Here is a 25768-nt window from a genome sequence, read left to right as displayed (position 1 = left end):
TGAGCACCCCCTCACCACAACTTGATTTAACTGGACAAGTTGATTCTAAAATTTATCCAGAAGAGAAAATGAATAAGAAGAGTTAGGATGGAGGCACCTGGGTGGCTTAGTTGGTTAAGCATCTGCCTTCGGCTCAGGTCCTGATCCCAGAATCCTGGGATCAGGCCCTATATCAGGTTCCCTGCTCAGCCGGGAGCCTACTTCTTCCTCTCCCTCTGTCTGCTTGTGCCCTCTCTCTCTCTCTCTCTGTATCACGTAAATAAATGAAATCTTTAAAAAAAAAAAAAAAAGAAAAAACTAAAAGAACTAACTTACCACACCTTAAAAAAATATATTATTGAGAAAGAGGAATATTAAGATAGCTAGGTGCCGGGGCGCCTGGGTGGCTCAGTGGGTTAAGCCGCTGCCTTCGGCTCAGGTCATGATCTCAGGGTCCTGGGATCGAGTCCCGCATCGGGCTCTCTGCTCAGCAGGGAGCCTGCTTCCCTCTCTCTCTCTCTCTGCCTGCCTCTCCATCTACTTGTGATTTCTCTCTGTCAAATAAATAAAATCTTTTAAAAAAAAAAAAAAGATAGCTAGGTGCCCTGCAGTTACCAGAATATTTCATAAGTTGGCACTGGCACATAAATGTCCAAAAGGACCTACAAAATGGAACCAAGAGTACAAAAAGGATCAATATATACATGCACACGAGTATATGATGGGTGTGACATTTCAAACAATTGAAGAAAGGACTGACTGATAATTCACTGATGTTAGGACACCTGGCTGTCTCTTTGGTGGAACACTCAATATCTTAAAGGGGAAAAATGGTGAAGTCCTTAACTTGGACAAGCCTTAAAATAAAATGGCAAGTGGATTAAAGAGCTAAATTAAGAAAAAAAAATGTAAAAGTGCAAGAAGCAACAATGAGATACTTATCAGATTGGCAAAACCCTTTTAAATTTGATAATATGTAGGGCTGGGAAAGAAGTGGAGACAAGCACTCTCATTAACCATTAATGGAAGGGGCACCTGGGTGGCTCAGTTGGTTAAGTACCTGCCTTTGGCTCAGGTCATGGTTCTGGGATTGAGCCCCTCATCAGGTTCCTTGTTCTGCAGGGAGTCTGCTACTCCCCCTGCTTGTACTCTCGAGCGCTCTCTCTGTCTGATAAATAAATAAAATCTTTTTTAAAAATGTTAGGAATTTACCATCTTTGCAAAAGGTACATATGTAAGGACTTTCACAGAAGCAGTGTTTATAATAAGGGAATTTTTTTTTTAAGTACTGGAACAAAACATGGGATAGAATACACTAAAAAACCTCTTGAGATTTCCTTTCTTATATTTCCAGGGATATTATGTTTAAAATGTCCTTTTAACTTTTTTTTTTAAGATTTTATTTATTTATTTGACAGAGATCACAGCTAGGCAGAGAGGCAGGCAGGGAGAGAGGAAGGGAAGCAGGCTCCCTGCTGAGCAGATAGCCCAATGTGGGGCTAGATCCCAGAACTCTGGGATCATGACCTAAGCTGAAGGCAGAGGCTTTAACCCACTGAGCCACCCAGGCATCCCATGTCCTTTTAACTTTTGAGATAAGTTAATACGACTAAAATTTCATATTTTCTTCTAGTATTTTTAATGGTTGAAATGTGTATTGCCATTCAAATTTCTCCAGAATTATTTTGGCACAAAGTGAATTTGAATTTCTTTTAAATAACTGTTTCCCAATGTCTTTTGTGAAATAATCCATTTTGTATCTATTGGCTAGTGATACTCCCTTTATTAGATAGTAGGTAGGTTTCTATACACTCCGATCTATTTCAGGGTTAACCGTTCCTATGCACTGATTTGTAGATTCGAGAGTCATATCTTACTTTTATTGGGTTCAGAGTCTTCAAATGTAGACTGTAAGAATTAATTTGAAAAGCAAAATAAGAATCTAATTAATTTGCTATTGTTTCTTCCCATAGCTAGAAAAATCAGTAACATATACTAAATATGAGTCTGTTGTTCATTTATTAGAGCCACAGTGTTTAAAACTGTGAGATAATTAATGTCTCAAGAGGTTAAATTCTGTGACTCTGCCTTTACTCTCCCTCTGTTGTTTTGCAACACTGTATTTGACAAAATAATCAGTCTAATCTGGCTATCACTGTCACATTCACTGTGTGCAAATGTAAATTGGTAGGGGACACAAAATTAGAATCATTGCTGCCAGAATCCCAAAGGTATCAAACCTGTATCTGTTCTTAATTAGCCGTGGAAATTCAATCTGTCATGTTTTCTGCAGATAACTGGTTTCAGAGTCATTAATGTGAAAAGAATATTCATTTCTCTTCAGATAGTTTTACTTATACAATTAGCTTAGCCTTTTCTTCTGAAGAGAACTACTCTTGAATTTATTGTTTTTCTTTGATGAAAGTTCCACTTTTTTTTTAATTTTTGAATAAGCCACACAATAGTTACTTAAGTCATTTGGAAAAATCTTTTTTTTCTTCTTGAAGTAATTACTCAGTCAGTTTTATTCAGCAGCACTGTTTATTGTGTTTATGTTGGAGAAAATTTTAAGCTCCCAATAGCGTGCCCTTCAGAATTAGAGACAAAATCAGAGACCACCTTTAAGATAGAAACCAGTAGGGGCACCTGGGTGGCTCAGTGGGTTAAGCCGCTGCCTTCGGCTCAGGTCATGATCTCAGAGTCCTGGGATCGAGCCCCGCGTCGGGCTCTCTGCTCAGCAGGGAGCCTGCTTCTCTCTCTCTCTCTGCCTGCCTCTCTGCCTACTTGTGATTTCTCTCTGTCAAATAAATAAATAAAATCTTTAAAAAAAAAAAAAAGATAGAAACCAGTAAAACTTAAACATTACATTTTTTTAAGAAAAATTTTGAGTGGGGGAGAGGAAGAGGGGGAGAAAGAGAGAGAGAGAATCTTAAGCAGGCTCCAGACTCAGCATGGAGCCCAACACAAGGCTCAATCTCACAACCCTAAGATCATGACTGAGCCGAAATCAAGAATCAGATGCTTAACCAACTGAGCCATCCAGGCGCCCCTATTTGTTTTTAGATGCTAATAAAATCACTTGGTTTCTGAAATAGGGTAGGACCAGATTATTTAGAACACTCACTACATCCCCTATGCTGAGCTATAAGGCATAACATTCCTTTTTTTTTTTTTTTTTCATATTTTCTTCCTCCATCTGGTCTGTGGGACTTGAGTGAACTTAGAAGGGACTTCAGAACTGTTAAAGATGAATTTTTAAATCACCTATGTAATGAGGGAAAAACTTGCACATATAAGTGAATATTGGTAAGAACACTTAATATCTTACACTTTGGTTTTTTTTTTATTTTTTTTTAAAGATTTTATTTATTTATTTGAGAGAGAGAGACAGTGAGAGAGAGCATGAGCAAGGAGAAGGTCAGAGAGCGAAGCAGACTCCCCATGGAGCTGGGAGCCCGATGTGGGACTCGATCCCGGGACTCCAGGATCACGCCCTGAGCCGAAGGCAGTCGTCCAACCAACTGAGCCACCCAGGCGTCCCTTACACTTTGTTTTTTAAAAGATTTATTTTTATTTGTTTGTTTGAGAGAGAGAGAGAAAGAGAGAGCAGGAAGAGGGGCAGAGGGAGAGAGTCTTTCAACCAGACTCCCTACAGAATGTGGAGCCCAACACAGGGCTTGATTCTAAGACCCATGAGATCGTGACCTGAGCGGAAACCGAGTCAGTCACTTAACCCAGGTGCCCCTAGTTTGCTGTAGATTTAAACCTTTAAAAAATTATAAAATTTTTTTCCCTAGGATATTCTATCATCAGAAAAATCTTGAGGTTCCCTCCCCCCAGAATATGCTTTAACAGGAGCACCTGGATGGCTCAGTGGGTTAAACCTCTGCCTTCAGCTCAGGTTGTGATCTCAGGGTCCCCCATCGATTCCATCGAGCCCCATATCAGGCTCCCTGCTGAGCTCCCTGCTTCCCCCCTCCTCTCTACCTGCCTCTCTGCCTACTTGTGATCTCTCTCTCTCTCTCTCTCTGTGTCAAATAAATAAATAAAATCTTTTTTAAAAAAAAGAATGTGCTTTTTTTTTAAGTTTTTTTTTTATTTATTTATTTGACAGAGAGAAATCACAAGTAGATGGAGAGGCAGACAGAGAGAGAGAGAGAGGGAAGCAGGCTCCCCGCTGAGCAGAGAGCCCGACGCAGAACTCGATTCCAGGACCCTGAGATCATGACCTGAGCCGAAGGCAGCGGCTCAACCCACTGAGCCACCCAGGCACCCAAAAAGAATGTGCTTTAACAGAAAAATCTATTTTGCTTTCTAGCTGTCTAACTTGGTACAGACAATGTTGTACTTACCTCCTAAGTTGTTTGTGAAAAAACAGTGCATGGAAAATATCTGAGATCATGCCCACATGCAATAAGCATTCAGTAAATGTTATCTCTTACCATTTGTTTTTTTTTTTTTAAGATTTGTTTTTTTTTAAAGACTTATTTATATATATGTATATTTTAAAGATTTTTATTTATTTATTTGACAGAAAAAGATAGGCTAGCACAAGCAGAGGGAGCAGCAGGCAAAGGGAGAGGGAAAAGCAGGCTCCCCACCGAGCAGGGAGCCCTATGTAAGACTCAATCCCAGGACCCTGGGATCATGACCAAGCCAAAGGCAGCTGCTTAACCAACTGAGCCACCCAGGTGTCCCTATATATTTTTTTTTAGAGAGGAAAAAAAGAGAGCGCAGGCACGTACACACGAGCAGTGGAAGAGCAGGGGAGAGGAAAGAATCTCCAGCAGACTCCCCACTGAGCAGGTAGCCTGATGTGGGGCTGAATTCCACAACCCTAAGATCATGACCTGAGCTGAAATCAAGAGTCTGACCCCTAACCAACTGAGCCACACAGGCATCCCTCTTACCATTTGTTATTAATGATTTATTTCTATTAAGCTTCTTGATTAATTTTTCTCCATACAGTAGTTTTATTTTTCACCTTATTCTCCTGAAATCTGGCCTTCATCCTCTTTACCTTCCTGAATGACTTCTTACCTTCTACTTATCAATTTCAATTCCAATTCTCTTACTCACGGACCTCTCTGTTTAATTTATAGCTTTTGCCACACACATACATGCATACTTTAAATATTCATTTTAATTTGCATGAACATATATTTATTTGACAGTCTTTCAAAGTAGGACCAAGGCCTTTACTTTGCATATGAATCCACTGTTTGGAATTCAGCATCCTTTCTTTTTTCATAAACCACAACAATAGTGTATCACCTAAGGCTTTCAGTTTTGACTTCTTTAAAGTGGAACAAGAACTTAAAAACATATGCAAAGTGCTTGCAATGCAGAATCCTTCTGGATTTTCTAATTTATGCAAAACACCATCAATCTTTTACAGTTGTCATACATATACCTAATTCACAGCAGTTTCTTTTATTGATTTACCTTTATTAAATCTTTCTAAAGCACTGAATTTAATTTTCATGGAGATAAATTATTTTTCCTCCCATTCATATTTCATCACGTTGCACAATATTTAATTAAACAAGAACAACTGGAATAAACAGGTTTGTGAACCAGCATTGACTCACCATGTGGGAGCAGTGGAGCATGGATGTAACAGAAGATTAAAGTCGAGCCTCAAAAGGGTGTCAAAATATCTGTGATGTTTTATTTTATTTAAATAGGTCAAAAAAGGTGTGAGGAAAATATTAACAATCTTCAATCCTTGGTAGTGAGGACAAAGGTGTTCATTTTAGTGTTCTCTATATTTTCTATATTAAAAAAGAGTTATCGGGGCGCCTGAGTGGCTCAGTGGGTTAAAGCCTCTGCCTTCAGCTCAGGTCATGATCTCAGGGTCCTGTAATCCAGCCCCATATCTGGCTCTCTGCTCAGCAGGGAGCCTGCTTCCTCCTCTCTCTATCTGCCTGTCTCTCTGCCTACTTGTGATCTCTGTCTGTCAAATAAATAAATAAAATATTTTTTTAAAAAAAGTTCTCAGGATGCCTGGGTGCCTCCGATGATTAAGTGTATGCCCTTGGTTCAGGTCATGATCTCTGGGTTCTGGGATGGAGCCCCGCATTGGGCTCCCTGCTCGGTGGGGAGTCTGCTTCTCCCCCTGCTTGTGCTCCCTCTGTCTCTCTCTCAAGTAAATAAATAAAATCTTAAAAAAAGAAAAAAGTTCTTAAAGAGAAAAAGCAAATGATTCTATAGGGTGTATGAGGAGGAAAACTAAAAGAGAAACTAAAGATCTTAGACTTTAAGATTTAGACTTTAGACTTAGACTGGTATGTCCAAGAGAAGGTTATCCTGTGCCTGCTCCTCTCTCTGAACTAAGCCTGGAGGAAGTCAATTGAATTCCTGCACGTGGTTTGAGGATCAGATGCTCCGGAGTGTTTACCTCATTTTCTCGGGAAGGCAGTCATCCTTACCTCTCCACTCTGTCCACCATGGTAGGGCATCAGAGGAGTAGAAATGGCTGCCTTGGGATTTGGGAAGGTGTATCCAAGGCCCCTTTCACCACTCAAGTTAAGTACAGCCTCACATATGGGAGACTCTTAAAGGAATCAGCCCATCTGAATTATTTGAAAGAATATCCAATTTCCTAAAATCAACAACCAAGAAACAACAGATGTTGGTGAGGGTATCAGGAAAGGGGAATCCTCTTGCACTGTTGGTGGGAATGTAAACTGGTGCAGCCACTCTGGAAACAGTATGGAGTTTCCTCAAAAAGTTAAAAATAGAACTACCCTACAATCAGCAACCGCACTACTAGTGATTTACCCAAAGAATGCAAAAATACTAATTCAAAGAGATACATGCACCCCAATGTTTACAACATTATCTACAATGGCCAAATTATGAAAATAGCCCAATAGCCAAGTATCCATCTACTGATAAATGGATAAGGAAGATCTGGTGTGTGTGTGTGCGTGTGTGAGTATGTATATATAATGGACTATTACTCAGCCATAAAAAAGAATGAAATCTTGTCATTTGCAACCACATGTATAGACCTAGAGACTACTATGCTAAGTGAAATAAGTCAGTCAGAGAAAGACAAATACCATATGATTTCACTCATGTGGAATTTAAGAAACAAATCAAATGAGCAAAGGGAAAAAAAGAGAAAGGGGGGCAAACCAAGAAATAAACTCTTCACTATAGAGAACAAACTGATGGTTACGAGAGGGGAGGTGGGTGAGGGGATGGGTAAAAAAAGGTGATGGGGATTAAGGAGTGCACTTGTGGTGAACACCAGGTGATACATATATGGAATTGTTGAATTATATACCTGAAAGTAATACAACATTGTATATTAACTAACTGGAATTTAAATAAAAACTTGTAAAAAAAAAAAAAAGAAAAGAAAATTCAATTTATTAAGACTAGTTTTTCATTAACTTGAGGAAGTGGGGCTATTAAATATAAACATAATTATAGAAAATAAGTTAATGGGGCACCTGGGTGGCTCAGTGGGTTAAAGCCTCTGCCCTTGGCTCAGGTCATGATCCCCTGTCCCGGGATCAAGCCTCGAATCAGGCTCCCTGCTCAGCCCGGAGACTGCTTCCTCCTCTCTCTCTCTCTCTCTGCCTGCCTCTCTGCCTACCTGTGATCTCTGTCTGTCAAATAAGTAAATAAAATCTTTAAAAAAAAAAAAAAATTTACCTTCCTCCCAGACCTGAGTTTGTGTAATCACTATATCTAGATGTCTTTTATTTTCTCCAAGACATTTTGTAAAATAGGTAAGGCTGTGTGATGCACTCTATAGATTCTTGCTTGCTTTTCCTTTTTTTTTTTTTTTTTTTGCCATTTTAAGCATTCTCTGTTTGATTTTTACATTTCCTTTGATAAATAAGTGTCTTTCAGGGCACCTGGGTGGCTCAGTGGGTTAAGCCGCTGCCTTCGGCTCAGGTCATGATCTCAGGGTCCTGGGATCGAGTCCCGCATCGGGCTCTCTGCTCAGCAGGGAGCCTGCTTCCTTCTCTCTCTCTCTGCCTGCCTCTCTTCCTACTTGTGATCTCTCTCTGTCAAATAAATAAATAAAATCTTTAAAAATAAAGGGACGCCTGGGTGGCTCAGTTGGTTAAGCAGCTGCCTTCGGCTCAGGTCATGATCCCAGCGTCCTGGGATCGAGTCCCGCATCGGGCTCCTTGCTCAGCAGGGAGCCTGCTTCTCCCTCTGCCTCTGCCTGCCACTCTGTCTGCCTGTGCTTGCTCTCCCTCTCTCTCTCTCTCTGACAAATAAATAAATAAAATCTTTAAAAAAAAAAAATCTTTAAAAATAAATAAATAAATAAATAAATAAATAAGTGTCTTTCTTCTGATGCAATTGGGAATGAATCTTTAAAACCCTTTTTGGGAATCACTATCTGAAAACAGAAGGCCAAGAAATTTGGAACACTTTTGTGAACTCATAGTGGGCATAGTACACACATACAAAGGAAAAGGGAGAGGGAGAAAGAGAGCAGCTAAGCACTATCTCCTATTCAGATATCCTTTCTTTGTACCTTGTCTTGCTGGAAAATCTTGAAGATAGTTGTCATAGGTGGTCTATAGTTTATCCAAGTTCTAAGTAGGACTTCTAGGGATTTAAAAGATCCTGAGGATGTAGAGATGTCAACAGGACTGAAAACCATAATTATGATGAAACAAGATATTCTGCCTAGAGGAGTGTAGTAATTTGCTAAACATAAATTCTGTAGTGGCAATATGGGTGAATCTGTCATATCGTCAGCAAGAAATAAGAAATGTGGGTATTCCCTGAAAATCCATTTGAAATTATTGGCATGGCCATCCATCTCTGTGATTGGTGAGAAGTGACCTTAGAGATTCTTCAAGAATTTCTAAGATTCGGGGCGCCTGGGTGGCTCAGTGGGTTAAAGCCCCTGCCTTCGGCTCAGGTCACAATCCCAAGGTCCTGGGATGGAGCCCTGCTTTGGGCTCTCTGCTCAGCGGGGAGCCTGCTTCCCCCGCCCTCACCCCCTGCCCTCGGCCTCTGCTTGCCTCTCTGCGTGCTTGTGATCTCTGTCTGTCAAATAAATAAATAAAATCTTTAAAAAAAAAAAAAAAGAATATCTAAGATTCTTTCAGGCCTAGGATTGTGAGAAACATACTAGAGACACATGATGCAGGTACAAAACAAAATCTATTGTGGAAGAAGTTTATATAGAAGGTCAGCAGAGTGCACACAGTCCCCTACAGTCTCATTATGCCGTGGAGAGGAAAGCTTGGGTCAGGCATTGCTGAACATTCTAGAAATGGTGCTCCAGGAAAATACACACACACACACACACACACACACACACACCCTGCCCCAAGCTGCTCTATGTATTCATAGGAAAATGGGAGGAGTAGAGAACAGTAATCAACCAGAGTATTTTAGTTGGAGGAATAGCCATGAATACAATAGGGACATTCTGTGGGACAGTTGTCCAAAGGAGTTCAAATGCCAGTGCTGGTATCTGATAGTACCAGTAGTAGCTGGTATCTGATAGTGAGTAGTAGCCACCTCAGTAGGTGGCTCAGTAGGAGCCAGGAGCTCAGCCAGGTCTTTGCTAGGCTACTCCAGGGTAGAGGGGACTACCTTTGCAGTCCAGTAGATAAAAGGTTTGTCTCTTCTTACTCCAAAGTCTGGGATTTAAGTTAAAGGCAATGATTAGAAGGGAATGAGCCATTCATGCAGGCAGGTATCACTGAAAATTGATTGGCAATGAGTAGTATATAGTGCGGATTGAGTCAGGAAATAAAAAATGTGCCATTATGAGAACATGTCAGATCTATAAAAAGTGTAATCTTCTAAAGAAAACCCAGGGTATCTGAGAAATGTTTGGTTACCAATCTATTCATTCTTTGGGAATCAGGACTTCCCAGGTCAGTCCTTGAGCTAAGCACAGGTACCTAACTGTGGTCCCAGGCATGTGTGTCATGTGGAACTGTCCCAGAATATTCTGCTTGTATCCTATTGGCCAGATTTGATTCACATGGTTCCATGAACTTAAAGAAGGCTGGGAAATGAATTCTTCTTTCTGAATGGGCTATGAGCCCAAATTAAAAATTCTACGGCAATCTTGCATACTTAAAAATAACCTGTTTAAAAAAAGGAGGGGGGCACAAGCATGGAGCTGACCCCTGGTTTCAGCTTGTGTCATGATCTCAGGGTGGTGAGATCCAGTCCCAATTAGGGCTTCACACTCACTGCAGAATGGAGTCGGCTTGAGGATTCTCTCCCTCTGGCCCTCCCACTCGTTCCCTCTCTCTCTCTCTTCTCTCTTTCTCTCAAACAAATCTTATTTATTTTTTTAAGATTTTATTTATTTGACAGAGAAAGACACAGCAAGACAGGGAACACAAGCAGGGGGAATGGGAGAGGGAGAAGCAGACTCCCCACTGAGCAGGGAGCCGGATGCGGGGCTCAGTCCCAGGACCCTGGGATCACGACCTGAGCCAAAGGCTGACACTTAACAACCAAGCCACGCTCCACCCAATAAATCTTTTTTTTAAAAAAGAGAATTTATTTTATAAATGTAGGGGTGTCTTGCAGAACCAAAGGGCAGAGAGACTACAAGGCCTAATTAGGACTTTGAATGGGGACTTGTCAGAAACTGAACCAAGGCACTTGTTCTCTATCTTTCTAGGGGCATATAGGGTCTCAACTATGCCTTTCTCAGCAAACCAGCCCTTTAACTGCTCATCAGCACATTCACTCAGCAAATACTGACTGAGCATTATCCCGGACTAGGACTGTTCCAGGCACTGGGGATAGAGAAAGGAATCAAACAGACAAAAAAATATGTATTTCCAAAATGTTCACCCATGCTCCTCTAGTCTGTGTGTCTTTCTAATCTCAAAGACCTGTAATTTTTGGACTCCTTGTTTCTATTTCTCAATCACAATTCTCCCACAGGACTAAGTGGGAGATCTTCGAACTCCAAAGAAAATTGGTTTCAAGTTAGAATAGTTCAGCCTCAGGGGTGCCTGGGTGGCTCAGTGGGTTAAGCCTCTGCCTTCGGCTCAGGTCATGATCTCAGGGTCCTGGGATTGAGCCCTACATCAGGCTCTCTGCTTGGCAAATAAATAAATCTCTCTGACAAATAAATAAATAAAATCTTAAAAAAGAAAAAAAAAAGAATATTTCAGCCTCTTGACCTAGTATCAGCAGAGGACACCAATGAGTCTCAGGTACAGTGAAAGGGAGTTCTGAGCCTAGCCAGACCTCTTTTTTGACTTCTCTGTTCCAGCTACCCCTTCTACTATTCAGAGAGAGTTGTTTCTGAGGTTTCAGTTGAGCCCTAGAAGCTGGGAGTCATCATGACAGTGGTGAGATGGCTGGCCTCCATGCAAAACATGGAAAACGAGAGAAAAATTAGTGTCCCCTGGGAAACTAAAGTAGAAAACCAAACAGTGCAAACAAAATGTCAGACTAAAGGAACGAGCTGAGAGAGGAAAAACAGGTCCGAGGAAATAAGACAACAGGAGGCAGTAAGATGAGTAAGTAAGTTTGGGAGGCATATTATTCAAGATTAAATCCAGAGGAAGAGCAGACCTTAGGACTGGTTGATCCAGTGATTCGGTGATGTCATGCGACTCATCTCATTCTTCACCCAGAGTTACAGGCTGGCTGCCTGTAGCGTTCAACTCACATGCTTCCCCCATATAGTGGGAGAAAAAGAATGGCTTTCCAGACCTCTTTCTCAAGTATGGAATTTTTTCTAGAAACCTTCAGAAAGCCTCTCTTAGTGCTGATTAGAACTAGGGCACACGGGATTACCTTTAGACCAGTGGTTCTAAACCATGGGCAGCTTTTCTCCTGAGAAGATATTTAGCAATCTCTGGAGACATTTTTGTTTGTCACACCTGGGGAGGGGGCTGCTCCTGGCATCTAGTGGAATAGAGGTCAGGGATGCTACCAAACATTCTGCAATGCACAGGATAGTTGCCACAATATATTATCTAGCCCCAAATGTCAAGAGTGTTGAGACTGGGAAAGCCTGCTTTAGACCAAGTAGGCCCACTCTTCTGAAGCACCCAGACTGGGTGTGTGTGTGGGGTGGAGGGTACATACCAGAGAAAGACTGATAACAAGAGGCCAAAGAAGTCAGAGAAGATGGAAAAAAAATGTCCTGTTCAAAAGCCAAAGGAAAATTTTAAGGAAGCTATGGCAGTAATATCAAATGCTGTAGAGAGGTCAAATTAAGTTTATGACTGAAAACCATCCAGTAGATTTGTCCCTAAAGGGGTTACTTGTTACCTTTGGCCAAGAAGTTCCAGGAGGGTGATAAAGGCCAAATTTAGGCTTATAAGGAGTGAGTGAGAGGTGGTGACCGAGAGATCTTAATTATGGTTTAGGCAAATCATTCAAGAAGTCTGTCTGTGGATGGAGGAGAGGGAAAAATAGCAGAAGAGTCAGGGAATAATAATATTAGTAGTAGTAGTACTATATTAATTTATTATTATTATTACTGATTTGTTTTTTAAATCATGAAGAGACAAGATCATTTTTAAAATGTTGACAGGAGGGACGCCTGGGAGGCTCAGTTGGTTGGGCCTCTGCCTTCAGCTCAGGTCACGATCTCAGGGTCCTGGGATAGAGCCCCGCATCAGGCTCTCTGCTCAGTGGGGAGCCTGCTTCCCCCCCACTCTGCCTGCCTACTTGTGATTTCTCCCTCTGTCAAATAAATAAATAAAATCTTTAAAAAAAAAAAATGCTGACAGGAAAGATCCAAGAGAGTGGAAGGTAAAAGAGAGGGAAAAAGGAGACTGCCATCTACAGCAGTGTTTCTCAAACTTTAATATGTATATGAGTCACCTGGGGATCTTGAAATCACCTGTGGGAGTCTATTAGTTGCATATTCCGATTCAGTAAGTCTGATGTAGAGCCTACAATTCCGTAGTTCTAACAAGCTCCCAGGGGATAACCAGGCTGTTGCTTCATTAGGATGCTGGGCCCTATTCTGAGCGTTTCTGATTCAGTACATCTGGGATTGGGCACAAGAATTTGCATTTCCTTCTCTTCCTTTTTTTAAAGATTGTATTCACTTATTTGATACAGATAGGGAGAGAGCACAAGCAGGGGAAGTAGCAGAGGGGGAGGAAGAAGCAGGCTCTCCAGTGAGCAGGGAGCCCCATGTGGGGCTCAATCCCAGGACCCTGGCGTCATAACCTGAGCCAAAGGCAAATACTTCATCAACTGAGCCACCCAGGCGCCCCAAGAATTTGATTTTGTAACAAGCCCCAAGGTGCTTTTAATGCTGCTGGTGCAGGGATCCTGCTCAGAATCATTGATTTCCTGTATATGTGGAGAATATCACCTTTGAAGAAAGATGGCTTCACCACTAAGAAAATAAGAAAAAGGCTAAAATTGACAAGGTACCAGAGATTAGCTGGTAGGTTTAGGAGGAGGTAGGATGCTAAAGAATTTACTGCTTATTGCCCTGTATCTTCTCTGTGAAATAGGAGTAAAATGGCTAGCTGAGAGCAAAGAGCAAGGGTGAAGGGATAAGGAACTAGAAATACTAGGTAAAGCTTATTGCCCTCCAATTAGCTCTTGTCATAACACCATACAAAAAGTCTATTTGCTTTGTTACTTATTAAAGGAATGTTTTGCAATTAATTCACCCAGACAAATTGACCAGGAAGTTATGTAGTGCTGGGGAAGAATTAGCAAGATTTTCCTTTGGCCAGTAACTAGAAACTCCTGCTTTGGAAATTTCCAAGCTCAACTCTGGTTGACAATGTGTTTTGATGTAGAAATGTAGAAATTCAATTGGTTTTAAAAGGCAGAATGACATGGAATTTATGAAGGGGCAGACTCTACAATGAAAGGCTCTGGTTTCTTTTCTCTTTTTTAAATTTTTATTGTTTTTTTAAATAGGCACCATGCCCAGTACAGATCCTAATACGGACTTGAACTCAGGACCCTGATATCAAGATCTGAGCAGAGATCAAGAGTCAGATACTCAGGCGCCTGGGTGGCTCAAGTGGGTTAAGCCGCTGCCTTCGGCTCAGGTCATGATCTCAGGGTCTTGGGATCGAGTCCCATATCGGGCTCTCTGCTCAGCGGGGAGCCTGCTTCCTCCTCTCTCTCTCTGCCTGCCTCTCTGCCTACTTGTGATCTCTCTCTCTCTCTGTCAAATAAATAAATAAATAAAACTTTAAAAAAAAAAAAAAGAGTCAGATACTCAACTGACTGAACCATGCAGGTGCCCTGAGGCTCTGGTTTCTTTTTCTTTTTTTCCCCCTCCTGCTCTTTCTTTCTTTCTTAGAGTGCACACACATGTGAGAGGAGCAGAGATAGAGGGACAGCAGCCCCTGAACTCAGTGTGGGGCCCAACACTGGGCTTGATCTCAGGACCCTGAGGTCATAACCTCAGCAGAAGCCAAGAGATGGACACTACACCAACTGAGCCACCCAGGCACCCTCAGACTCTGGTTTCTAATCCAGCCTTCACCACATACCAGTGTGAAACCTTAAGCAAGCATGTTAACTTCTCTTAGCTTCCATTTCTCACGTGTAAAATAGGGATAAGCATGGGAACGGTACCTATCTCACAGAGTTTTGGGGAGAATGAAACAAGATAATGTAGTAAGTACTTGGCACAGTGTCTGTCACAGGAAATGCTTCCAGTTGTTTCCTCATTTGAATCTATTTTGCGAAGATCTTGCGAGGGGATTGAATTAAATTGAATCTAGAGCCATCCCCCTCTTCAACCACAACTCCAGGTAACCATTCATATGCAGTCGTGAAAAATGTATGTGCCACTGTTATTTTAACAGCTGACATTTATTGAGACTCTTTTGGTGCACTTGGCATTGTTTTAAGCCCTTCACACGTACGAATTCAGGTGACCCTTGCAATGGCTCCGTGAGATGGTTCTATTATTATCCCCATTTTATAGGTGAGGAAACTGACACCTGAAGAAAATACTTTCCTCAAAGTCACACAGAAAATAAGTGGTAGAGTTTGATCCCACACAGTCTAACTCCAGGCCTATATCCCCCAACTACCTCACGGTTAGACTTGCCAGGGCTTCACAGTGTACATTCAGTTCAGATGGAGTATCGAATCGTCATATGATACTTAAGAAGTCTAGTTTATGTGAAATGAAAATTATAATAATGGTCACTATTTGCACTCTAGCCTTAATACAACAGCTCTCCACCATTTAACAGATAAGAATCTGAAGATCAAAATTTGCTGGGAGGGGCGCCTGGGTGGTTCCATCAGTGAAGCAATCGACTCTTGGTTTCAGCTCAGGTCATGCTCTCAGAGTTGTGAGATCGAGTTCTGCATCTCATGGGGCTCTGTGCTCAATGGGGAGTCTGCTGGAGATTCCCTGCCCCCCCCAACGCTCCTTGGCTGCTCGCCCACACATGTGAGCTCTCTCTCTGAAATAAATAATAAAATCTTTTTAAAAAATTTGCTGGCAGTCAGGAAAGTTTCTCTATTTCCCATTCTGTAGAATGAAAATAATTATTTTTAAAAAAGTAGTGCATATTGATCTCTCACAACTTCAGGGTCTGTCAATCTCTCCAACAGGGCTTTACCTTCCGTTTATAAGAGGTTATTTACATCTGGTTCTGGATAATTTGTGATAATCCTATTCAGCACCTTCTATACTGCAGCATAGTAAAGAGACAAGGTTTTGGTCATTTTTATTTTCCTCAAGTCTTTCATTTAATCCAGATTTCTGACACAACACTTATTTCTTTGAACTTACATCTGCAGAAGGAAAGTGACTGCATCATAGAAAAGCTGAGAAAGGAGATGGAATATAAAGATCATGTTGTTCCTCTTTTTGATCCACCCATCCTCGGTTGTCTGAATTAATAACCTTTTTTTACTTACGCTAGTTTGAATTGGATTTCTGTCATGACCGAAAGTATCTTAACTAGTATATCTATCTCTTGGGTATGCTGTTTCTCTTTTTCTTCTATGTTTCTTGAGAGTCACAGACCCTGGGTTTTTCCTCATTATTCATGTTTGAGTGAGGTTAAGTCTAGATCAGCAAATTGTAGCCCCTAGGCCATATCTGGCCAGCCTCCTAATTTTATTTTTACAGTCCACAAGCTAAGAATGTTTTTTATATTTTTTAATGATTATGTGTTTTTTTAAAAGATTTTATTTATTTATTTGACAGAGAGAGATCACAAGTAGGCAGAGAGGCAGGCAGGAACGGGGGATGGGGTGGGGGGATGTAGGCTCCCCGCCCAGCAGACAGCCTGATACGGGGCTAGATCTCAGGACCCTGGAATCATGACCTGAGCGGAAGTCAGAGGCTTAACCTGCTGAGCCACCCAGGCACCTCTAATGATTACATTTTAAATGGTTTTTTAAGTATCTGCATAATAGCCTTGGTTGTGTCTCTTGGCCCACAAAGCTTAAAATCTTGACCTATCTGGCCCTTAAAGAAAAAAATTTGCTGAACTCTGATTTAAACAGATGTGATAATTGACTAAAAATATTGTGCATTTATTTTTCTTGGGTCCCTCACTATTTACGTGGCTGCTGTGGGAGTCCTTCATTATGTGGGTTTAAATCATCAGTTCAGCATTTCGGCATCCTGCACAGGACTGAGAGGAAGTCAGGGTCATGGGTCATCTTATCCAGAAGTTTGTGAAACTTTTCTCATTGTTTGTTCAAACTGCTGCCCCATGTAACAGTTTTTGGTATCACTTTTCTGTTTGGCCTGCCTTCTGCTTTTGGTTCAGGTGTATGGCTTCCTTCTTGGCTGTTTTGAGAGTAACTGCTTCACGAGGTCATTTGCTCCCTCAAAATAAGGGGGCGCCTGGGTGGCTCAGTGGGTTAAGCCGCTGCCTTCGGCTCGGGTCGTGATCTCAGGGTCCTGGGATCGAGTCCCACATCGGGCTCTCTGCTCAGCGGGGAGCCTGCTTCCTCCTCTCTCTCTGCCTGCCTGTCTACCTACTTGTGATCTCTCTCTGTCAAATAAATAAATAAAATCTTTAAAAAAAAAAATAAGGAAACTTCTCCCAGTGTTGTAATTACCTGCTCTAATGAGACATACAGTCAGGGAAAGACCTCCCCACAGTTTTTTCTGTTTTCACAGCCTCCTTTTCTAAAGGCTACACCTACCTTCAGGTGCTATTGATCTGTAGTATCAAAAGAGTTTCCAAGAAATAATGGCCCCCATCCCCCTTTTTCTAGGAGAATTTATTTCTTTGATTAGTAGGTACTTATGTGGATCTGCCAGGATTTCCTCAGCTTGGTTTTCATGATACTGCACTATTCTTTTGGAAACGATATAAAAGGGGGGCACCTGGGTGGCTCAGTCGATTAACATCTGCCTTCAGCACAGATCGTGATCCCAGGAGATCATGATCCCAGGGTCCTGGGATCATGTTCCACATCAGACTCCCTGCTCCTCTCTCTGACTATCTCTGTCTCTCTCTTTCCAATAAATAAATAAAATCTTTTTTAAAAAAGTGGTATCTGTGGGGTTTTGCCTCTCATTGAGTCCTCGGGGACCATTAGCTAGCAGAAATTCTTCTGTGATTATGGTATAAATCTATGTCTCCCTTCCATCATTTCATCATCGATGTTATTTTCCTTTGATTATTTCAATCAGTTCCATAGAGATAGGGGAGTAGATGTATACGTTTCAGTCTGGAGGATAACAGAAACTCATTATAACAGAATGGATATATAACAGAAAGGATAACAGAAACTATACTGGAGGATAACAGAAACTCATTAAAGACAGAAAGCTTTTGCCAGACTAGCACCTAAGAGCCCAAAAAGGCACAGTTCATGTCCTAGCAGTAAAGTCATGAATGACATGGAGATGATATGAACTGATTCTTAGAGAAGGGACTGAGAGGTTGGCTCCACTAATTGGATTGGCTCCACGAGTGCCAGGTGAAAGGTCCAGAGCTAAGTAGGAAAGATTTGTACCTCATTTCGACTAGCCCATGATGTTTTTCCCTTCCCCCAAGGTAGCAATGATGGATCAAGAACACTTCCTGGATGACAGGATAGATAAAAAACAGAACCAATGGGTTAAAGCCTCTGCCTTCAGCTCAGGTCGTGATCCCCGGGTCCTGGAAACAAGCCCTGCATTGGGCTCTCTGCTCAGCAGGGAGTCCGCTTCCTCCTCTTTCTCTGCCTACTTGTGATATCCGTCTGTCAAATAAATAAAATCTTTAATAAATAAATAAATAACAGAACCAGAAGAATCTCCTGGGATTTGTTTCAGCCAGGGCAGGATATTTTGTTTCTGTCTTTTTTTTAAGATTCTCTTTATTTATTTGAAAGAGAGAGAGCATAAGCAGGGAGAGCAGCAGAGGGAAAGAGAGAAGCAGGTTCCCCGCTGAGCAAGAAGCATGACATGGGGCATGATGCCAGGACCTTGGGATCATGACCACAACTGAAGGCAGATGCTTCAACTGATTGAGCCATCCAGGCTCCCCTAGCCAGGGCAGTTGTACAGAGAACTTGAGAGTACTCAAGCTACTGCCTTCTGTCCAGGGTCTATCAGTAAGCAATCGGTGAGTGGGATGCTCTCAATGAAATATGTTCCAGCAGCCTCTCAAAGTTCCATTTAAGAGAACCATACACTTTAAAGATAACGGGGATAGTTAACATCAGAATAAGTTTAAATCACACTGTGACGAAGACTCAGTCTGACCTTGAGTCTGGTGAAAGAGGCACAAAGTTTAAATAAAAGCTCGACTGCAGAGATGTAGGTTACATGTGAAGAACGGTGTTTAGACATGAGCTTGCCTGGAGATCAACTTCCAGAATGGCTGAAGGAGTACCTCAGTGAACTTGCTTCTCCACAAAAACAATAAAAATACTGGCAAAACAACTAAGATGAACCGTTTTAGAACTCTGGAAATTAACCAGAGCCCTAGAACAAACTGGAAGTCATCTATCCAAGAGAAATTACTGAGCTTTGGTTAGAAAGTGGGACCTAAGGGTGCCTGGGTGGCTCAGTCAATTAAGTGTCTGCCTTCTGCTTAGGTCATGATCCCAGGACCCTGGGATGGAGCCCTTCATCAGTTTCCCTGCCCAACAGGAAGTCTGTTTCTCCTTATCCATCTGTTTCTGCCTGCCCCTCCCCCTGCTTGTGCCCTTGCTCTCTCTTTCTCTCTCTCTGTCAGATAAGTAAATAATCTTAAGAAAGAAAGAAAGAAAGGAAGGAAGAAAGGAAGGAAGGAAGGTGGGGTGCCTGGGTGGCTCAGTGCGTTAAGCCTCTGCCCTCAGCTCGGGTCATGATCTCAGGGTCCTAGGATCGAGCCCCACATCAGGCTCCCTGATCAGCAGGGAGTTTGCTTCTCCCTCTCTGTCTGTCTGCCTCTCTGCCTACTTGTGATCTTTGTCTCTCTCTGTCAAATAAATAAATAAAATCTTAGAAAAATAAAAAGAAAGAAAGGAAAAAAAGAAGGAAGAAAGAAAGAAAGGGAAAAAGGAAGAAAGAAAGGAGGATCTGTGGTATTTTAACTAGTGGATGGGATGCTATTCCCATCCACGCTACCTCTCCAGCTCTGAGGAGTCTTGAAGCCAATGGAGAGGACTGACCTCTTGTGGAGCTCACTCAGTTAAAAGCAACATCCCCAGAGCACAGTGAATATTTTGTCTGAATTTGCAGCTCCCTGGAAAATCTCTATCTTTAGGTCATTCTGGCTATTTGATTTGACTCAGAATTCAGCTCAATAGAAAAAAAAAAGTCCTATTCACAGGGCCTTTTCAGAACAATAGCCATCTACTGGTAACTTTGTGGCTGCATAAGGTTATGCTTTTAGGAACTCCAAAAAGCTACATCATATTCCAGGGGACTCTAAAAGGCTGTGTAGGGGCACCTGGGTGGCTCAGTCAGTTAAGCATCTGCCTTTGGCTCAAGTCATGATCCCAGGGTCCTGGGATAGGGGCCCATGTAAGCTTCCTGCTCAGTGGGGAGTCTGCTTGTCCCTCTCTCTGCCCCTCCCCCTGCTCCTGAGCTCTCTCTCTCTCAAATAAATAAACAAAATCTTTAAAAAAAAAAAAAAAAGGCTGTGTAGGGACACCTGTCTGGCTCAGTTGGTAGAGTATGTGATTCTTGATCTCAGGGTTGGGAGTTCAAGCCCCATCTTGGGTGTAGAAATTACTTAAAAATAGAATCTTTAAAAAATAAATACATAAGCATAAAAGGCTATGTAAATGCACAAGGCTATGCACATGCTCAGAAGAGACACAGGAATGGAAAAGGTCCTAAAGTCAGGTTGACTTTAAGTCTTTGCAAGCAGAAAGTGAAAGCTGAGGCTATCTTGTAGACTGCCTGAGGTATGAAGATATGCAAACAAAGAATAACCCCTGTTCCTCATGGATTTTAATTTTTCTCATAAGTTTAAGGAATGAATTATAGGATCAAGGACCTCATTCCCAAAAAGTGCAAGAAGAGGGGAATTACTCCTCTTGGGCATTTTAGAGGGGGAAATGGAGAAAGGGATATGATAATGTGATCCTGCAAGGGTACAAAAGTGACCTGGCACTGAGGCTGGGCCACAACTCCTGAACTTGAGAATCAAATATACAGGGTGAAAGTGAAGAGCTCAATGGTCTTTGCCTTCCTCTAACCTATCATGGACGTCTGCCTGATGACCAGCTGGGGGGATCAAGAAAAGCGGGGAGAGGGGCGCCTGGGTGGCTCAGTGGGTTAAGCCGCTGCCTTCGGCTCAGGTCATGATCTCAGGGTCCTGGGATCGAGTCCCACGTCGGGCTCTCTGCTCAGCAGGGAGCCTGCTTCCTCCTCTCTCTCTCTGCCTGCCTCTCTGCCTACTTGTGATCTCTGTCTGTCAAATAAATAAATAAAATCTTTAAAAAAAAAAAAAAAGAAAGAAAAGCGGGGAGATAAGGGACTAAGGAAGGTCAGAATGACCTAGGGATCCTTGAACATAGGGTCTGAACCATGCACTTCCTTCTCTCTTAGATTTTTCATACTTGTCATTTATTGTCTCTGGAATAGAGATTATAGACATTACTGCATGCTCCTGCGTGTGTCTGGGGCTCACAGCATCCCTGGAGCTATCAGAATAAGAACTAGGGGAAGAATAGAAAGGGGGGATAATATGTCAATGTAGTCTCAGTACAGTCTTGAGCTAGTCTTCTTTCTAGAGTGAGGGTGTATGCACATTTTCAGATTGTCCAGCATCCCCACTCACCCTCTTCCCCACTCCATCAAAACCCTTCCTCTTCTGCCTTGTCCAGATCTGAATTCTTTTCTGTCCTCCCTCACCTCTCTGGTGTGGTATTATCCCATATGCGAAACCATCAGTTTGTTCCCATATGTCCCCAGCCATAGTTCCCTAGAGGTACCAGGTGCCAAGATATCCAGGTTGCTGTAGAGAGAACTCAAATACCCATGATGACTCTTGGGTTCACCTGAAAGCAGAGCCTTCAACAAAGAATTGAGTGAAGGTAGTTTATTTGGAAGATAATCATAGGAGGGATGGAGGAGAATTAAATAGAAAAGGAAAAGATCACATAAGGGCCATTACCTAGGTGTTTCTGAGTGAGAGGGGCTCCAGTTAATTAGGGCCTCCTGAGAAACTACAGGATGGATCCCAGAATGGTCCATCTGAAGGACAGGAGGGTGGATCATCATCCCTTCTCAACCCCTTTGGATGAGTTTGCCCCGGACTGCACTTGTCTGTGGTGCTAGCAGACTCCCGTGGCATTGGAGAATGTCCTGCGGCAGAATATGCAAGACACAGGGTGCCTGGGTGGTTCAATCAGTTAAGCAGCTGCCTTTGGCTCAGGTCCTGATCCCAGGGACCTGATCCCTCTCCTGCTAAGCTTTGTTTCCCTGTCCTGCACTGGGCTCCCTGCTCATTGGAGAGTCTGCGTCTCCCTCTGCCCCTCCCCACGCTCGTGCACTTGCTCTCTCTCTCTCTCTCTCTCTCTCTCACATATGCATGCTCTCACTCAAATAATAATTAAAAAAAAAGACACATTTATTCAGTGTCATGATCAGACTGTTACATTTAGCAATCAACAGCATGGGTGCAAAAAAAAAATCTACATTAAAACCCTTTGTTGGAATGCTTTACCCTTTCCACAGAACAGAAACTAAAATAACCTGTTATACAATTAGTCACAAATACAAATAAATAAATAAAATCTTAAAAAAAAAACCAATTAGTCACAAATACAGTCCTCGAGTTTTTTGCCCATACACATGAGTATTGTCTAAAACATGTCTTCTTTGTAGCAGCTAAGCCCTGCCACCACTGTGCTTGGGTGAGTTCACAAATCTGTTGTAACCTGTGGCTTCCCTGTCACTTCTCTGGCTCTTCTCTCTTGCTAAGCTTTGTTTCCTGGCAGTAATAAAAAACCTTCTGCCACTGCCATAGCTACTGCTGCTGCTGGAACCACCATAGCCACCGTAGTTTTGTGGTTTGGCGAAGTATTGGCCTCCACCACCGTAAGCGTCAGAGCTTCTGACTCCAAAATTTCCTCCTTTCACGGATCCAGAATTTGAGGATTGATTGTTGTAAAATAAAATCATTATAGCTTTTTAATATAAAAATCATTATAGCTTCCGCCACCTCCAAAGTTGCTTCCATTATTACCAAATCCATTATAGCCATCCCCACTGCCACCATATCCACCACCACCTCAACTGCCACCAAAGCCACCTCTATCGCTGAAGTTTCCTCCATGACCAAAGTTGTTATTCCCACCAAAACCACCTCCACGACTACCATCAATGTTTCCAGAACCACCTCGACCTCTTTGGCTGGACAAAGCACTAGTCATCTCTTGCTGAGATGGCGCTTTCCTTACTTCACAGTTGTGGCCATTCACAGTACAGTATATTTGAATGACAGTCTTGCCTACAGAGTCATGGTCATCAAATGTTGCAAAAGCCAAACCTTCTTTTTGCCACTGCCTCGGTCAGTCATGATCTCATTCACTTCGATTTTCCCATAAGGTTCAAACAATCTCTTAGATAATGTTCTTCAGTGTCTTCTTTAATGCCACCAACAAAAATCTTTTTCACAGTTAAGTGGGCACCAGGTCTTTGAGAATCTTCTCATGTGACGCCCTCTTTAGTTCCACAACTCTTCGATCCACCTTCTGTGGCCTTGCGTTCATGGCTGCATCCTCCTCCTCCACGGTGGCATCTGTGACAAACCCAAAGCTTCTGGAGTGCTTGGTGTTTGGATCACTCATTACCACACAGTTTGTAAGTGTTCCCCACTGCTCAAAATGGCTCCTCAGACTCTCGGCGGTTTTTTCAAAGCTCAGATCTCCAATGAAGAGCTTCCGCAGCTGTTCAGGCTCTTTGGGAGATTCTGACTTAGACATGACGGCGGTGGGACGGGAGACTTTAACGATGCTTACTCAGCGGTGTCCACAGGCAGAAAGTCAAATAAATAAATTTAAAAAAAAATTTTTAAAGACTATGCACTGGGTGCATGCCTGGGTGGCTCAGTGGATTAAGTCTCTGCCTTCGGCTCAGGTCATGATCTCAGGGTCGTGGGATTGAGCCCCGCATTGGGCTGTCCGCTCAGCGGGGAGCCTACATTTCCCCCTCTCTCTGCCTGCCTGTGACCTCTCTCTCTCTGTCAGATAAATAAAATCTTTAAATAAATAAATAAATAAATAAATAAATAAATAAAAAGACTAGTCAAGATGCACAGTATATAGTCAGTCACGGGCACGGCCAGTGTTAAGCATGTCTGAGCTTATCCCAGGTGTTGACTGAAAGCAGAGATGGGTCAAGGAGATATAATGCAGAAGCCAGGAGGTCTGCCATAGACCCTTGCCCTGAGTTTTAAAACTTTCTCATCAGAAACTGTTGTTGGGGGCACCTAGGTGGCTCAGTGGGTTAAAGCCTCTGCCTTTGGCTGCGGTCATTTTCCCAGGGTCCTGGGATTGAGCCCCACATCGGGCTCTCTGCTCCGCAGGGAGCCTGCTTCCTCCTCTCTCTCTCTCTGCCTGCCTCCCTGCCTACTTGAGATCTCTGTCAAATAAATAAAATTTAAAAATCTTTTAAAAAATTAAAAAAAAACTATTGTTGATGACATAACTTGTAATGGGTGTTTATTTCTGTCACTTCTTCTAACTGACATATATTCAAATATGAAATTCCTGGTTGGGAGAGAGGGAGAAATTTACTGTTCTGCTCAACTAGGATAGATCAACAAAATCGAAGAAACACAGAAGGGGTTCCATATGACTCAGCAGAAGTGCAGCCACTGATAATTTGACATTTCAAGTACTTGCATAAGTTTCAGAGAGCTTTTCTGTTTAAACCCAGACTGGATTTTTTTTTTTTAGATTTTTTATGTATTTATTTGACAGAGAGAAATCACAAGTAGATGGAGAGGCAGGCAGAGAGAGAGAGGGAAGCAGGCTCCCTGCTGAGCAGAGAGCCCGATGCGGAACTCGATCCCAGGACCCTGAGATCATGATCTGAGCCGAAGGCAGTGGCTTAACCCACTGAGCCACCCAGGCGCCCAAACCCAGACTGGATTTTAGTTTTACTCTGACATTTCTCAAGAGAAGATTTCAAGTTTCTTGTCTATAAATGTTCAATGTCTGAGGTCAAAGAATGCTTCTTACCTTTATTTAAAAGACTTCCAGCACTTTTATTTTATTTTCTTAAAGATTTTATTTATTTATTTCACAGACAGAGATCACAAGTAGGCAGAAAGAGAGGAGAAAGCAGGCTCCCCGCGGAGCAGAGAGCCCCATGTGGGTCTTGATCCCAGGACCCTGGAATCATGACCTGAGCGGAAGGCAGAGGCTTTAACCCACTGAGCCATCCAGGCGCTCCAAGACTTCCAGAACTTTTAGTTGCTACTCTTATGGGTGGGAAGGAACAGTCATAATTTATATTTTTTGCAAACAATAAGTTATCTATTGAATTCTTACATGATATATAGGATTTTTGGTTTAGTGGTTTTCCTGTAGAGTGTGAGTATTCTATACTGTTGGAGAGTGGACATACTAATTACTAACTTCCTGTAATTGCCTAGCACCTGAACCTTTATTGCATATACTTTCCCAAAATATCTTGCTACAGCAAGAGCTGCCTACTTGGACAGCATGATAACACAAATTAGAAAAACAAATATTTTCCTCTTAATGATTGTATTGTGATTAATTTAGAGGGAAGCAGAAAAGACAAGAGAAAAGGTAGCGGTCATCAAAGGCCATATTGGCTGGATCGTATGGTGAGTAGACCCAGGTGGAGTGTTTGTTTATATCCTGTGCCCACTCTTACTCTCCCCAGCGACTTTGCAGTAACGGGTTTTATAATGGCAACTATACCAATTCTGTCCACCAGGGGGCATTTTCAAAATAGAAGGGATAAAATTATGTAGCAAGATTAGCTCTTGCCTAATTGGGGAATGTTCCAAAGTTCTAAATTGGACATCCAGTTTCAGAGAGACTGTGCCTCTTCTGAAGAAGCCAGGTCCTTTGAGGATACTTGTTAGCAGTAAAGAAAGATATTACATATCATCAGGATGGAAGAGAGATTTCTGTTGCTGATCCACAGTAAGCAATAGAGACTCAGATGTCACCTGGGTTCCAGATCTTAGTACAGGATGGGCTTAAAGATTCTGATGTTTCACAGGATCAGTAGGCAGGTTCTGTTGGTTAGAAGTACCAGAACTCCCTGTTTTTCTATTGGGGGGACATTAGACATTAGGTCTAATGCTTTGATCCCAAACAGGGAATTTTCTTTTCTTTTTTTAAGATTTTATTTACTTATTTGAGATCAAAGAGAGAGAGCACTAGGCGGATGAGGTGGGGGAGGGGCAGAGGGTAAGGGAGAAGCAGG

General features: G+C 42.2%; 1 pseudogene; it reads right to left on the bottom strand.

Moving 5' to 3' along the window:
• Positions 1 to 22309: 22309 nt before the first annotated feature.
• On the bottom strand, positions 22310 to 23315 carry LOC122907694 (annotated as a pseudogene).
• Between the last annotated feature and the right edge of the window lie 2453 nt (positions 23316 to 25768).

The sequence above is a fragment of the Neovison vison genome, chromosome 5 (assembly GCF_020171115.1).
Source record: "Neovison vison isolate M4711 chromosome 5, ASM_NN_V1, whole genome shotgun sequence".
Lineage (NCBI taxonomy): Eukaryota > Metazoa > Chordata > Mammalia > Carnivora > Mustelidae > Neogale > Neogale vison.
Note: the sequence above shows the minus strand (reverse complement) of the source record. Positions and strands in the feature narration are given on the sequence as shown.